Raw genomic sequence first — 15,179 nt, 5'->3', positions numbered from 1 at the left:
ACCTCCCTTGGCTACTTGTTATATGTCCCTTCTTGGCTCTTGTCTGGTTTTGCTTCCTGGCTTATCTTAAATTCTGGGCCTTTCATCCTTGATTTCAGGTTAAAAATGACAAGTCTGAGTTATTGAGCACATCCTAGGTAGCAGATACTGCATTATTATTTTCCTCTGATTATTTCACTGAGTCCCCACTAATGCCTCTGAAGCTGATATCATGCCCATGCTGCAAATAGAAATACAGGGTGCAAAAGTCAGCTGCTCATCACTGGGCTTCCAGGGATCACATTCAAACTCTGCTCAATGATGACTTTGATTTGTTAGCTCCGTCCTTTTGTGTGTCTGGACCTCTTGATCTTCCTCCATGCCTTCCTATTCAAGTGCTAATCAAAGGTCCAAAGCCAAAAAGGAGAGTCTGAATTTTAAAGAATAGTGGTTTTTCATAGCAGATTAAAAGAAGTGTAAAAAAGAGGAATGCAGCTATGATGACATCGTTTCTAGCTTAGGAAATGGAAACAGTCACAGTTCTACTAATAGAAAGGGGGAAGTTTAAAAGGGAAGTTTGTTCGGAGGAGATGGCAGTAATGGTTTTGGATTTAGCACATCAGGTGAAGCAGAGGGTACATCCCAGCAGATACTTTCCGTAGAATATTTAAGGAGTAAGGGGAAAGTACAGGGAAGTGGATGAGAGGTTGCACACCTGGAGAATCATTAGGGTGCAGTTGAGGACATGTGGAAAAGAGGTGGGCGAGAAATGACAGAGGAGGGAATATTTATCTATTGGGGTGGAGTCTATGAAAATGGGAGAGAGGAACAGACCTGTGCACCAACCAGTAACATCAGCTCAGTGTCAGACAAAAGGACCCACCAGATGGACAACACTCCTCTGCAGGGGTGAGGCTAGAGAGCGGTGTGGAGACCCAGACGTTACCCTTCCCTTACACTGAAGGTCGTGCATTTGTTCAGCCCCTGGTGTCTGGTTTTTCTCATGTTGTAGAACATTTTTTCCACTGTTTTCTTTTCTGCCCTCTCAAGTCCACCTGCATTCACAAAAAAAGAGAAATCTTATCTTTTTTGGTCTATAGTTATAATAGTTATAAATCACCCTCTCTGGAAAATAGATTTATAGAAAGATCCATCATGCCTTGAAGATTGTTTATGCTACTGAGGGCTACTGAGTGAGTCTCTGTCACAAACAAACAACAAGCAACAAGCACAAGATGTGGCTTTATGGACTAGTAACACAAACAATGAGCAGTTATATTAATAAAGTGACTCATTTATTCCTTCTGGAATACTCTGCTGCATCTGCTACCTGCCCTGGTTGATACTTCAAGCTGTTATCAAAGCTTTATGATCATTTCAAATATTTAAACAGTTTTATTTTGTTAATTAAGAGTCACTTTAATAACTAAGAAAAAGCCAGTGACGTCCAAATTATAACTTCTATCTCAGAAGCAATGCTAAACTCTCTCCCAATTTCCATTCCAGTATGCCCTTAGTTCAGGGATCGGTGGTGAGAAAGGAATCAGCGTCGCCACTTTGATTCTTTTTCTTTCTTCAGGATTACCCTTCCTCCTGCAGTGTTTTGGGCACGGGGTGGAGGGATTAGAGTAGAGATCAAAGTTTTACCTAGTGGAGGGAAGTTATAAATACTTGGCTGGTCTTCATGAGTAGTAACCAAAAGTCAGATTTAGTATAGGCAAGAATAGAACACATGCAACCAGTTGAAAAATTCAATATGCCAGCAGAAATCCTAAGGGCTATTCAATCGCTTCTTAGCCTCTAAATCTCATCCCTAGTTCTATCAAAGTTTGTGCTATGAGGGTCAAATATTATAGCAAGGTAATGTCTTCTTAACCACTGGTGCTGGTTTTGATCTTTGTGGGTCTTTATTTCTTTTCTTTCTTTTTTTTCTTTCTTTCTTTCTTTCTTTTTTTTGTTGTTGCAGTTTCTGGCTGGGGCTGGGTTTGAACCTGCCACCTCCAGCATATGGGGCCGGGGCCCTACTCCTTTGAGCCACAGGTGCTGCAGTGGGTTTTTTTTTTTTCTCATGCAACCCATTATGCAGGTAGACTGGTCAGTGTCTCCTTTTAATTTAATCAAATTTTTGCTTTATATATTTTGAGAGATCTCATAACTGGAATGCTTTATATATTTGCTACACTGAAGTCTGGAATTATTACATAGAGATACTATTCTCATAATAGTTTATGGTCATAATGGCAGATGTGTCTAATATTAATATAGGTATATCAGATTTCTTCTGTTCAGTATTTGCTTGTAAATCTTTTTTTTTTTTGCCATGTGTTTACTTTAAACTTTTCATTGTTCTTATAGTTTAAAGTGTGTCTCGTGTAAAACTAATATAGTTAGAGATTTTATCTGTTGTCTTTTGATTAAATCTGATTATCTCTGCTTTTAATGTAAAGAGTTAATCGTGATTGTTGATGTGCTTGAAGTTACTTACACTATTTCACTTTTTGGTTTATACATATAATATGCTTATGTGATTTCTCCTTTTGTGCTGCCTATGTAGTTTGAGTTTGTTTTTTCTTATTCGGTATTTTACTCTCCTCTGGTTTGAAAGTTGTGCACTATATTATAGACGTGCACTATATTTTATTACTTTGGGAGTTATCCTTTGTATTAGTTTTCTAGAGCTGCAGTAAAATAACCACAAACTGGGTAATTTAAACAAGAGAAATGTATTTTTCACAATTCTAGAGGCTGGAAATCCAAGGTCAGGGTATTGGAAAGGTTGATTTCTTCTGAGGCTTCTTTCCTTATCTTATCCATGGCTGTATGTTCTCCCAGCATTTTTGCAAGGTCTTCCTTCTGCATTTATCTGTGTCTTGGTCCCTTCTTGCAAGAACAATGGTCTTGTTGGGTTAGGGACCCAACTCAGTGACCTCATTTGACCAGAATTATCCATTTAAAGACTCTATTCCTAAGTGTAGTCACATTCTGATGTACTGGGGGTTAGAATTTAAACATATACATTTTAAAAGTACACAATTCAGCCCTTAACAGCCCTGAACAATTTTTTTTATGTGTTGAACTTAGCAAAGCCTAAAGTTAAATATCCTGATTACTCCTGACGCTGTGTTTTGGAGACTTTGTTACTGATAATTGCTCACCCTACTTTCATGCTATTGTCTAGTGTTTGGATTCTCTCTTACTCTAATCTTCAAAATAAAAATTATTTTAAGCACACGTTAAAATGTTTGCATACATTTTAAATCAATGCATTTGTTCACTATTTGCACTTGGAACTCAGTCTTCTTTTTCCCCCTCTCTTCTTTGAGGTCATATTCCCCCCAAATGCATCATTTATGTATTCTTTTAAAAAGGTCAATTAGCTATAAACTCTTCCAGTTTTTTTGTTATCTTTTCCCACCCTCAGTCTCAAAATATAATTTGGTTGCAATGTATTCATCGGTTGACAATTATTACCTCTTACAATTTCACTGAAAATTCACTCCTTTATTGCATTTTTGGTGTTATGTTATCTGCTGTCAGGCTAATTGCCGGCCTTTTAGAGGATCTGTGTTTGACTACTTTAACTATCCTGGACTTCAGTGTTTTTAATTTTGTTACAATGTTTCTGGTGTTGATTTCTATTTTTTTCCATATAAATTGTGCTACTTGGAATTCATTTTTGTCATCGGGTCAGGGAAGTCCTCAGCCTTTTAACATTGCCCCTCTCCGTATCCTCTGCTGTCCCGGGGCAGGCAGAAGTTGCTTCTCTCGTTATCTTGGCATTGTTTACTCCAAGCCTCTTTTGAAAATTATCAAACCATCCTTTTCTGGCATTAAATGCTCCAGTTTTAGATCCTTCGCCTTTCTTTTGCTTTGCTTTTGCTTTTGCCGTTCTTCTAGCTGTCCTGCTCCCTTTTATTTTATTGAAAATAAAAGCTGCATTTTCGATACGAGATTAAAAGGCGTTTCACACAGAGGACAAGCATTTCAGGTCTTCTGGTGTGGCTATCATGGTGGCTTCATAAATCCCCTTTGCTTTTCCTACAATGATCTTTCCACTGGATTAATTTTGAGCAACCACAGCCAAAGACCTCTATAGACCTAGATCGACAGTGTATATGAAAATTCCACTTTTCCTTGTACTGTCATGACTCTGTTCTGCTTTTGGGGAGCATTCCCAGTGTTACTAATGGCACTTCATACAAGTCCCGTGGTGTTGTTCAAGATTTATTATATTGCACTAAACACAATGAAAAATATGCAAAAATCACTAACAATCGCTTTTTACTGACACATGCAATTTACTGGAAAGAACTCACATGGAGATGATTAGTGCTCCACAGTGAACAGATACTTGTAACATTTGAGCTCACCACGACAGTAAAAAGGAGTGGCTCTGAAATTATTAAAATAGTACAGTATGTACGACAGTTAATTTTATGCAATTATGTTTTAATTTTTGGTCTTTACATCTGTTTACATTTCTCTTGACTAGAAATGGCATCATGTATGGTCTGTAAGCCTGTGTGTATGTTTTGATACAGTTTAACGTTTGTAATAGATTTGTGTATATTTTAAGATAGTAAATAATAAAATAGGCTAACATCTACCTATATTTCATTCATATTAACTTGATGTTTTTGATATTTCTAGGCTGTGGGGTTCATTTGTAAGTTTTTGAAATTGTCACACATCTTCAAAAAATTTTCCAATATACTTATGGAAAAAAAAAGTCCATGAATAAGTTGACCCATGCAGATCAAACCTGTTCTGTTCAAGGGTCAACTGTGTATATTCTTTGCACTGTCTTGTGGATTTTTACTGAAGGGAGGACTGAAGCTAGAGAGCCCACTTAGGAAGCTACTAATGTAGTGTGAGGGGGAATATGAGCTGCCCTTTGTGGTGCTACCCACGTTATTTTTTTCTGGGGATATTCTAAACTGTTCAATATTCCTACCTTGGATGCCAAGATAGATAATTACCATATTTCTCCTACTGCTTAGTTATAGCAATAAATACCAACCTGAGGCTTATTTTGTCCTTTTTCCTTTTAAATTTCCAAGTCATATCATCAGTTAATTCTTAACTGTATCTTAATACTGAAAGCAGATGAGAATTTATGGTAATAAAGTAAATAATATTATATCACCTCTTTTATTGTTTTTGTTTGTGACATATGGGGCAAGATAAAAGCTTTTAAGATATTTTTGTCAGGCATTATTGTAATACTATGTTTTAGTTGCGATTGTAGTTTGGTGCTTCTTAAGGAGGACATCCAAAAATCAAAAATGAAAATATCTTAAAATATAAAATGTTACATGAGAAATGTATAATACCTGCGTGTTTGTTTTCTTCTAGGCCTCAATGTTTATATTTATTGTTCTGCTGTCAACTCAATTTGGGAAGCTCAACACAACATAACAACATCAATGACTAGAAATAGAAATAAAATAGGTAACACTAATACTTAACTTTACATTAATGTAAATTAATTAATCAAGTGGATACCCTCCACTTCAGGTAGGTAAAAGAATATCAGAAGGAGGGCTCTGTAAGAGGGAAAGATATGCTACAGTTAACCCCTAAGTATGGCTAAAACAAAATTATACTTCATGTTCTTTATCCAAGATTTGGACTATTTAATTTCTGATTAACTTAAAAACCTTTATGTGTTTGCCTCACATCTGGGGTCAGAAATTAGGTCCCAACTGAATAGTATGATTACCGAGACTTTCCCATGTCTCTAGTCAAGGACAGAGGACCTAAGTCTTGGGGCTGGTTCACCTTGGAAGAGGAGGCAAAGTAACTAATCAATTGCAACTGGGTGAGGGGCCATCCACCTGTTGTGCTTAGAAAAGTCTTGTTTCCTTTCTTCCCTCCCAGAGAGGGATCATAAGCAATGATAATTAATCATCGTCTCATTACCTCCTGCTGCCAGGATAAGTGTGTTTGTCCTTGGTCCCTGATGCACTTTAACCATGTTGTATCAGCCATTAAGTCATCAAGAACAAACTATTTGCTAGCCATATGGCATCTGTTAGTTTTTTCAGCTGCAAAAGATAGACATTAAATCAGGAGAGTTCAAGTATGGAGCTTTTCAAGTAAGGATGCACATGGTAAGAAAAAAAAACCAAGAATCCAGGAACAGAGATGACTTTAGGATTTACTCAGCCATTATCTACTCTAAAAGTATGATCTAGAAATTCTAGAGACTCGAGTGGCAGAAAGTCTTGGATGGCCATCTTGTTACCCTCTGTTGGCTCTCTTCTTGTCTTTGAGCACTCTGTACTCTGTGGATGTCCCTCCCACGGCTGGCTTCTCCAGCCTCTGCTCTCCAAGCCAGTTTCTCTTCCACTGGCTATCTGCTTACTCAGAGATTTTGCTCACATGCAAAGCAGCCCTCTTCATAGCTGCACTGACTTTGTGGCCCATCTCTCTGCTTCAGCTCCTGCACCTAACTGCTAGATGCTTTCTATTCTCTCTGTATATTCTAGTTTCAAGTTCTTAACAAAAATCACCGCAGTCCATCCCTTCTTCCTGAGAGCTTTCCTTCCTAAGCCACCTAATGGCCACTATTCCAGGTGATGAAATGAGGGGTCTTGAGTTGACGGTCCACCCTCTGCTTGATTAACTATTGGTTAGATAATGAAAAATGTTATCGTTCCTATCCATCCTATGATTTTCGCTCCCAGGAGATGATAGTTCTGGTGGAAGTAAAGCTCACACAGAGTCTCTGACTTCTAAATGCTTCCCACATGGAGTGTTTGTAGCAGAACAGTATCATCCTAATACTGATAGGATGAATATGGAAGCGAATGCATCAGAAAATATAGCAGGATTGTGACAGATTGGATAAAAAGTGTTAATTGCTGCAAATAAAACTGAGTATTTGTTTCCTAGATATTCTGTGTCTCTATTCACTCAATTTTCAATTGCAGTAAAAGATGTATCATACAAAATTTACTTGAAATAAACAAGATACAAAAGGACAAATACTATATGATTATACTCATAAGAAATATCTAGAATAGGCACATTCTAGGATAGAAAGAGATGAAAGATTACTAGGGGCTGAGAGAGGGGAGAGTGGGAGTTATTGCTTCTTGGTTACAGAATTCCTGTTTGAGGTGATGAAAGATTTTGGAACTAGATAATGAAAATAGTTATACAATATTGTAAATACAATTAAGGTCACTAAATTATACACTTAAAATGATTAAAATGGCAAATTCCATCGATGTAATTTTTTAAAATATTTTAAAAATTCTGACATAATATATGTTTGCTGTAAATATCATACTACTTATAAAAGTCTAAATTAAGAAAAACTCTTTTGCTTAGCTATCACTCTTTTCTATTACATATCCACACAGGATTATATTATATTTACTGTTTTGTAATCGTCAATAACAACATACTGTGAATATCACACTTTCCCAATTTATTGTATGCATATGTAGTATTTCAATGTTTGAATATAAAATTTTCAAAAATTATTTGAAAGATATTTTGGTTATTTCTTCATTTCTGTATTATAAACAATGCTACACCTAAGAATGTTGCACATATATGTTTGGCAATTATCTATTTAATCATTGTATATTCCTAGAATATTGAGTCATTGTGTGGAGGGAAAATTCTAGAAATTTCCCGAGAGAGAATGGAAGGAACTAGAAATTGCTGGCAATAATGACACGTGAAGTGCCTATGTCCATTATGCCCTGGCTCCTATCTACCAAAGTGGAGAAAAAAATGGCAGGAATATACATCTATGATGCAACTAAGAAAGACCCAGGATCTTTTATTTTATTTTTAATTTTTTCAAGAATTTTATTATAATCCCCAGATCACTTTGTTAGCAACCCAAACAATTATTTACTAAAGAAATGCCAGGAGCTAGTTATACACTTCCCTAATTTGTGAGCAGATTTTGAAAGATGGAAAGTGAAAAGGATTCCAGAAGTTCCTATTGTGTTCTTCCAATGTGGTGGGAGAGTCCTAACAGCATGATTAAGCTAAGGGAAATCCTTCTCTATCATTGGACAGAATAGGAGAGGTTAATCAAGGGGGAAAATAGCCAAATAATCTTTGTACCAGGTAGTGCTGAGCTGTTGTATTTCTCCAACTCTGAACCAGCTTGGGGATCACATGGAAAGAGAAAAGTATGACTGGGTCTTCGGTCACAGCTGTCTCCAGTCTGTGGTTGTATAAGTGAAGAAGGCCTTTGTTTCTATTCAATCTTATATCTACCCATCTAACAGAGAGAAATGTAGGGGAGGGCAAAGAAAGGGACTAGCTTGTAAGAAAATAAAAAAAGAAGAGAGGAAAAAAGAAGGAAGAAGAAAGAAAAAGTAGTAACAGTAGCAGAAAGAGGACAGAGCAAGATGGCCAAACAGAAACCCCTAGCAATTGTCCTTCTGCATGAACATCAAATTCCATAACTGTCTACACAGGTAAGTACAAAGCCACCACTCCCCTATCCTCAAGCAGTGCCATGCCACTGCTCCCAGTGGGGAGAGAGTCTGTGTGCTCCAGAGATGGAGGCTAAAATTATTATGGCACTTGATAGGGCCACCCTGGCACAGGGGAACACAGCGTGTGTTAAATTTATAAGGTAGTCAGGCCACAAAGGCTGCAGTCCTTAGTCAATTCCAGTGGCTGTGCTGGCTCAAAGCCAGTGGACTTGGTTTGCATGTGACCTACAGGGACACTAGTAACTGTGACCAAGCCAATAGATGCATCACCCCTTCCCCAACTACAGGTGGTACAGCTCAGGGATTGTCTTCTTCTACTTGGGGACAGAAAAAGGAAGAACTCAGAGGACTTCATTTTGCAACTTGGTTACCAGCTCAGCCTCAGTAAAGAAAAGCACCAAGTTGACTCCTGAAGTCCCTGAGTCCAGGCCTTATTTCCTGGAGAGCATTTCTGGACCCATTGTAAGCTGGAAAGAAGTATGCTTTCCTAAAGGGAAGGACCCAGTCCTGGCAGGATTCACCAACTGCTGACCAAAGAGCACTTAGGATTTTAATAAACATTAGAGGTAGCCAGGCAATAGTTATCACTGCCTTTGGGTGAGACTGAGCTGACTTCAGGTATGACCTGGTTCTAGTAGCCAGCTCCTCCCCCAATTCCAGCAGCCTAGCCCAGAGAGTGAGGGAAGAGACTGAGAGACTTTTCCTGGTCATCCAGTGAATTTAATCATGTCTTACCCAAGTCCCCCAAGGCCGTACCACCAGGAGTCTTCAAGAGTCACATTGTGACTGGGCTTGGGGTGTGGCCAGTATTGATAAGGCTGCAGTGACCAAAGATTTAGATCACAGCACTGAATTCCCTCTAAACATCTGGAAAAAGAAGGATGGGTTCAAACAAGCCCAGACTATAAAGATTAAAATAAGTACTTAACTCTTCAATGCCCAGACATCAAAACAATATCTACAGGCATCAAGAATATTCAGAAGACATGATCTAAACAAACAAACTAAATGAGACGCCAGTCTCCCATCCTGGAATGATGGAGATAGGTGACCTTTCAAAGAATTCAAAATAGCTGTTCTGAGGAAGTTCACTGAACTTTAAGATAACATGGAGAAGGAATTCAGAAGCCTCTCAGAGAAATTTAAGCAGGAGATTGAAATAATAAATAAATCAAACAGCTATTCTTGAGTTAAAAATTCAGTAGACAAACTGAGAAATGCATCAGAGTCTTTCAAAAGCAGAACTGACCAAGCAGAAGGAGTTAGTGAACTTGAAGACAGGCAATTTGCAAATACATAATCAGAAGAATAAAAGGAAAAAGGAATAAGAATGAAGCACACCTACAAGATATAGAAAAATGTCCTCAATGGGGCAAATCTAAGAGTTATAAGCCTTAAAGAGAAGATGAAGAAAAAAGTTAGGGTAGAAAATTTATTTAAAAAAATAATAACAGGCTCAGCACCTTGTAGCTCAGCTGCTGTGGTGCCAGCCACATACACTGGAGCTGGCAGGTCTGAATCCAGCCTGGGCCTGCCAAACAGCAATGACAACTGCAACCAAAAAATAGCTGGGTGTTGTGGTGGGCTCCTGTAGCTCCTGTAATTCCTGCTGAGGCAAGAATTGCTTAAGCCCAAGAGCTTGAGGATGCTGTGAGCTGTGATGCCACAGCACTCTAACCAGGGTGACAGCTTGAGACTCTGAAGAAGAAGAAGAAGAAGAAGGAGGAGGAGGAGGAGAAGAACAACAACAGAGAACTTTCCAAACCTACAAAAAGATGCCAATATTCAGGTATAAGTAGGTGAGAGAACACCAGGCAGATTTGAAGAAGAAAAAGAAGAAGAGGAGGAAGAGGAGGAGGAGGAAGAGGAAGAGGAAGAGGAAGAGGAAGAGGAAGAAGAAGAAGAAGAAGAAGAAGAAGAAGAAACTTTCCAAACATACAAAAAGATGCCAATATTCAGGTGTAAGTAGGTGAGAGAACACCAAGCAGATTTCACCCAAATAAGACTACCTCAAAGCACTGAATAATGAAGCTCCCAAAGGTCACAGATAAAAAGTCCTAAGAGAAGCAAGAAAAAGGAAAGAAGTAACACATGAAGGGTCTCCAGTAAGTCTGGTGAAATATCGTATCACCTCAATTAAAATGGCTTTTATCAAAAAAATAGGCAATAACAAATGTCAATGTGAATGTAAAGAATGGGGAATGCTTGGACACTGTTGGTGAGAAGGTAAATTGTGAAACCTCTGTGGAAAACAGTATAGAGGCTCCTCACAAAACTACAATCAAAGAAGAACTACCATATGACCCAGCAATCCCACTGTTGGGTATGTATCCTAAGGAGGGGAATTCAGTGTATTGAAAATATGTCTGCACTACCATGTTTATTGTAGCACTATTCACAAAAGCCAAGATATGGAGTCAATCTCAGTGTCCACCAATAGATGAATAGAAAAAGAAATGATGGTACATAAACACAATGGAATGTGTAAGTCACCAAAAGAATGAAATACCGCCATTTTCAATGTCATGGATGGAACTGGAGAACATTACTTTAAGTGACATAAGCCAAACACAGAAAGACAAGAGTCACACATTCTTACTCATATGTGGGAGCTAAATGTTAAAAACAATTGATCTCATGGAGATAGAGAGTAGAATGATGGTTACCTGAGGCTGGGAAGGAAGGCACTGACCAATGTGATGGTCAGTCTAGACCTCTTTAACGTGGATCATTAATGGGAAAATATTGGGCAAAAAAAGAGAATTAGTTTATAAAGCTATAAAGCCCAAATCAAAGAAGAACAAGTAATTCCAGCAACAGAGAAGTTCTTATGAATAATACTATTTTTAATTTTGTACTAGTCACATTTCAGAGTTGCTTGTGGGTTCGCAATTTCCCTTTTTTTGAGGATAGCTTTCTCTCCTTTCACCAAGCTCACAGGGGTGGGCCTCCAGCAGCTGTACCTACGTCATGCGGCTTTAAACTAGGGAAAACAATGATTAGAACTGGAGCAATACCAAACCCATACTGGGGTAATTTAAGCACCCAAGGTTCTGAGTAAGTACTGAGCTCTGGCAGCTGGGATAGTTCTATAGCATTCTAGGAACTCCTGTGGCTAAGGTTTTGTTCTAGGCCAGCACTGGTACAACACAGATGTTTGATCCTAGTCATTCTGTTTATGGTGGATGGCTGTACATGTTCTTCATAAAGAAGATAAGCAAAGTAATCTTCTAAGAAGAAAACCCTCAAAAGGAAAAGAAATAGATGGCTAAAATTAATGCTGAAGTTAAAATTTTGGAAAATTTGTGCTTAGCTCTACTATGCTGCCAACCTGCTAAATTCTAGTTTACTGGAAGGTTTCTTTCCTTAAGGGATGGGTCATGGCTGCATATTCTGTCTTATCTCAAAGTTTTGATATAATCTTAGAAAGCCAACCCCACTCTCGAAGTTCATCATCTTTTTGGACACAGTGAGTCAGCTCCCTGGAAGGTACTTAAAAACATGTTTTGGGAACTATGGACCAAACCAAGCTGGCAAAAGGGAGAGACCGCTAACATTTCCAATCAGGAGTCCTCGACTTTGAAGAATGAGACCTGCCTCATCCAGTAGCCACTCCCTTGTGTACACCATCAATGCTTGATCCTCTCACTCTTCATCATAGCAACTTAGCAAAAGCCCAATCCTTGTTAACACCGACTCTCCTCCCTTGGCCCTTTCCCCATATTCTTGTGCTATAGTTGGGTTATAGCCTTCATATGAAAGCTATAGGGCAGGGGGTAGGTTGGGGTGGAGGGAGGGTAATTGGTGGGGTCACACCTACAGGGCATCTTAGAATGGGTACAGGCAAAACTTACTAAATGCAGAATACAAATGTCTTCATACGATAACTAAGAAAATACCATGAAGGCTATGTTAAACAGTTTGATGAAAATATTTCAGATTATATATGAAACCAGCACATTGTACCCCTTGACTACACTAATGTACACAGCTATGACTTAATAATAAAAAATAATTAAAAAAAAACCCAATTCTCCATCTACTTTGTGCCTGCCTTGGGGGATAAACATTGGTAGAAATTACACATTTATATAATAACTAGTCTCACATTAAATAAACAACTACCACCTTCCCGTGGAGACTTAGTTCTGCCTGCCAACTCCATTATATCCTTTTCATATAGCCATTCTTCCATTGAGTAAATAACTTAGTCACATCTTTTCTCTCCTCAGACCTCTAACATCTTTCCCTATTTCTTTCATTTTCAGAAGACCTTGATTCCCATTTAACTGAGCAATAGGAAGAGAATGTCTTCACGAACTTCCACAACCTCAGTATAACCTTCTAGGTTGCATTGCACCCACACACTCAGACTCACCTCTCATTGCCTTAAACAAATAAGGTTGTTAGATAAAGCCAACCTCCACACCTGTGCATGATGTCATCACCAGCCCCTCTCTCCTACTCAGGAATATGAAAACTTTCCATCCCTGAATTATCTGTCATAGCTCAAAAGAGATGCTTTCTAAGTGAAATAGAGGAGGATTCCCAGTGAAAAATAGTTAAGCAGAACAGTAATTCCTAATGACTTTGGGCCCCCAGAACAAACTGAGGAAAATAATGAAATATTATACATATGAGAAGCCCTACTGTTGTCTATGCCCATGCCAATTCCTTTGCTATTCTTAACTAGCAATTTAGTCTACAAAAATCACAGAAACATTTAAGATTCCATCGAGAGAGAATAAGAAATATGTAGGTTGGTGGGAAGTTATGTCTCCTCTCCCACAGAATTACTGTTTACAGTTGATTTGCTAAATAAGTATCTACCAAATACTTTTGGTATATCTGACTTCGGTAAATATGAATTATTTTCCAAGTACATTTGAGGCTCCTTTCCTTTGATCTAAGTTCTATTTTCTTTTTTGAAATTATTTTATTTCTTTTTTTTTTAACTGAAGTATATATATTCTTTAGTATTTTTGTAGTCAGGATGGTAAATTCTATCTGAGGTATCTTTAATCCGTGCACATTTTGCTGGGTCTAGAATTTGGGGTTTATGGGTCATTTTCCTTTAGCTCTTGCAGGATATGAGTCCATTGTTTTGTGGTATCTTTGGTTAGCTGTTGATCCTTAGTTGTTTATCTGTCTTTTCCATTTTATTGTTCTTCAAATATTTCTCTCTCTTCTCGCCCTCTTTCCTTCTCCTCCATGCAACCCCCTCAAGCTCACTGTGAAATAGTTAGGTGTTGGATTTTTCTTGTTTATAACAATATGGAATATATTGTTTTTCTAATTCAAGGGATGTTTAATTTGGAAAATTTTTCATTCGTTTTAATATTCCTCCTATTTATTCTCTTTATTTTTCTTGTTATGGAATTCCCATTAGACATGGACTGGACACTCTTTGTCTTTTATGTCTTATAGTTTCTCTTCAATATTTTTCATCTTTTTCTGGGTTTTGCATCAAATTTCATGTGACTTCTTCAGATGAATTTTTTGTTTACTTTCTCTTCAGTTGTGATTACTTTTCTGTAGAACTTATCCATTGCATTTTTAATTTTAAAGGTTTTTACTCTTCAAATGCTTATATGTTCTAATAGATTATTTTCCTATTAGTTTTACTTTGTTTCCTATTTTAACTAACATAGTATTTGATACTATATATATTTCTGTTACTTTAGTTCTTGAGTTTGCTAATAGTTCCATTTGTTCAGTATGCAGATATTTTTGCCTGGTAAGCTTTTGATTATGTGTTTAGCTTTTGGGAGGGATATATACATTTTTTAACTCTTGTTATTTTGTGTTCTGAATTTTTTTTTTTGCAATTTTTGGCAGGGGCTGGGTTTGAAACCGCCACCTTCGGCATATGGGGCCGGCGCTCTACTCCTTTGAGCCAAAGGTGCTGCCCTGTGTTCTGAATTTTTGATATATCCTTATAGAATTGTTGGTGTTTTCTCTGTGGAGTTGTAGGATAGCAGTAGGAAGAGGAGAGGGAGTAGAGGAAGTATCAGTAGCAACAAATAACATTTTTAAGCTTTTATAAATTTTCAGGCGTTGTTTGATGTACTTATATTAATGAATGTAATCCCTACGATAGCCATACATATAAACATTATTATTTCCTTACTTTTATGAAAGAAAACAACTGAGGGGGGAAGAGTTAAATGGATTGTGCCAGGTCACACAGCTAGTGCACAGCTGAGCCAGAATTTTAACCCAAATTCAGCTCCAGGTTGCATACACTAACAGCTAAGGTATTGCTTTTGAATGTCTTATTATGCAGAGGGAATACATTCAGATCTCTCTTCCAGCTCCTGTATCTGACATAAGCTATGGGTGTACTTGGGGGTTTAATTTTCTATGGAAGATACAGTGTGTCCCAGAGATTGGCAGAAAATACATGTCTTTTCTTTGAGGTATTAGGTGAAATTTTTCTCATCTATTTTTAGCACTGGATAATCCTGAGAAGCTTCTAGGTCCATGGAGGGATATGAATTCCAGACTCCCAATCTGTCATGTAGCAACTCCTGGTCACAGAAGTATTAGCATTCCTAAAGTCCTGATCTTAGTCCAATATATCTTCAGACTGTTGGAGCGTCTCAGATGTCACTCACAGCTGAAAAGAAACTTTAACTTCTCTTTTCATTCTTAACACCTGGGGATACGCTTTCCTTTTTTTTCTTTGTTCCCTCCACTTTTTATTACTTTCTTTATCTTTCCTTCTTC

At 37.8% G+C, this 15,179-nt stretch overlaps 1 protein-coding gene across 1 annotated transcript in view; it reads left to right on the top strand.

Moving 5' to 3' along the window:
- The first annotated feature begins 5,411 nt into the window (after positions 1 to 5,411).
- Positions 5,412 to 15,179, top strand: part of ABCA6 (ATP binding cassette subfamily A member 6) — a 75,263-nt gene continuing 65,495 nt past the window's right edge. Inside the window, exon 1 of the mRNA XM_053570861.1 lies at positions 5,412 to 5,430. The gene's annotated coding sequence lies outside the window, so the exon portion shown is untranslated. The remainder of the gene's footprint in view (positions 5,431 to 15,179) is intronic.

Source organism: Nycticebus coucang, chromosome 18, assembly GCF_027406575.1.
Source record: "Nycticebus coucang isolate mNycCou1 chromosome 18, mNycCou1.pri, whole genome shotgun sequence".
Classification (NCBI taxonomy): domain Eukaryota; kingdom Metazoa; phylum Chordata; class Mammalia; order Primates; family Lorisidae; genus Nycticebus; species Nycticebus coucang.
Note: the sequence above shows the minus strand (reverse complement) of the source record. Positions and strands in the feature narration are given on the sequence as shown.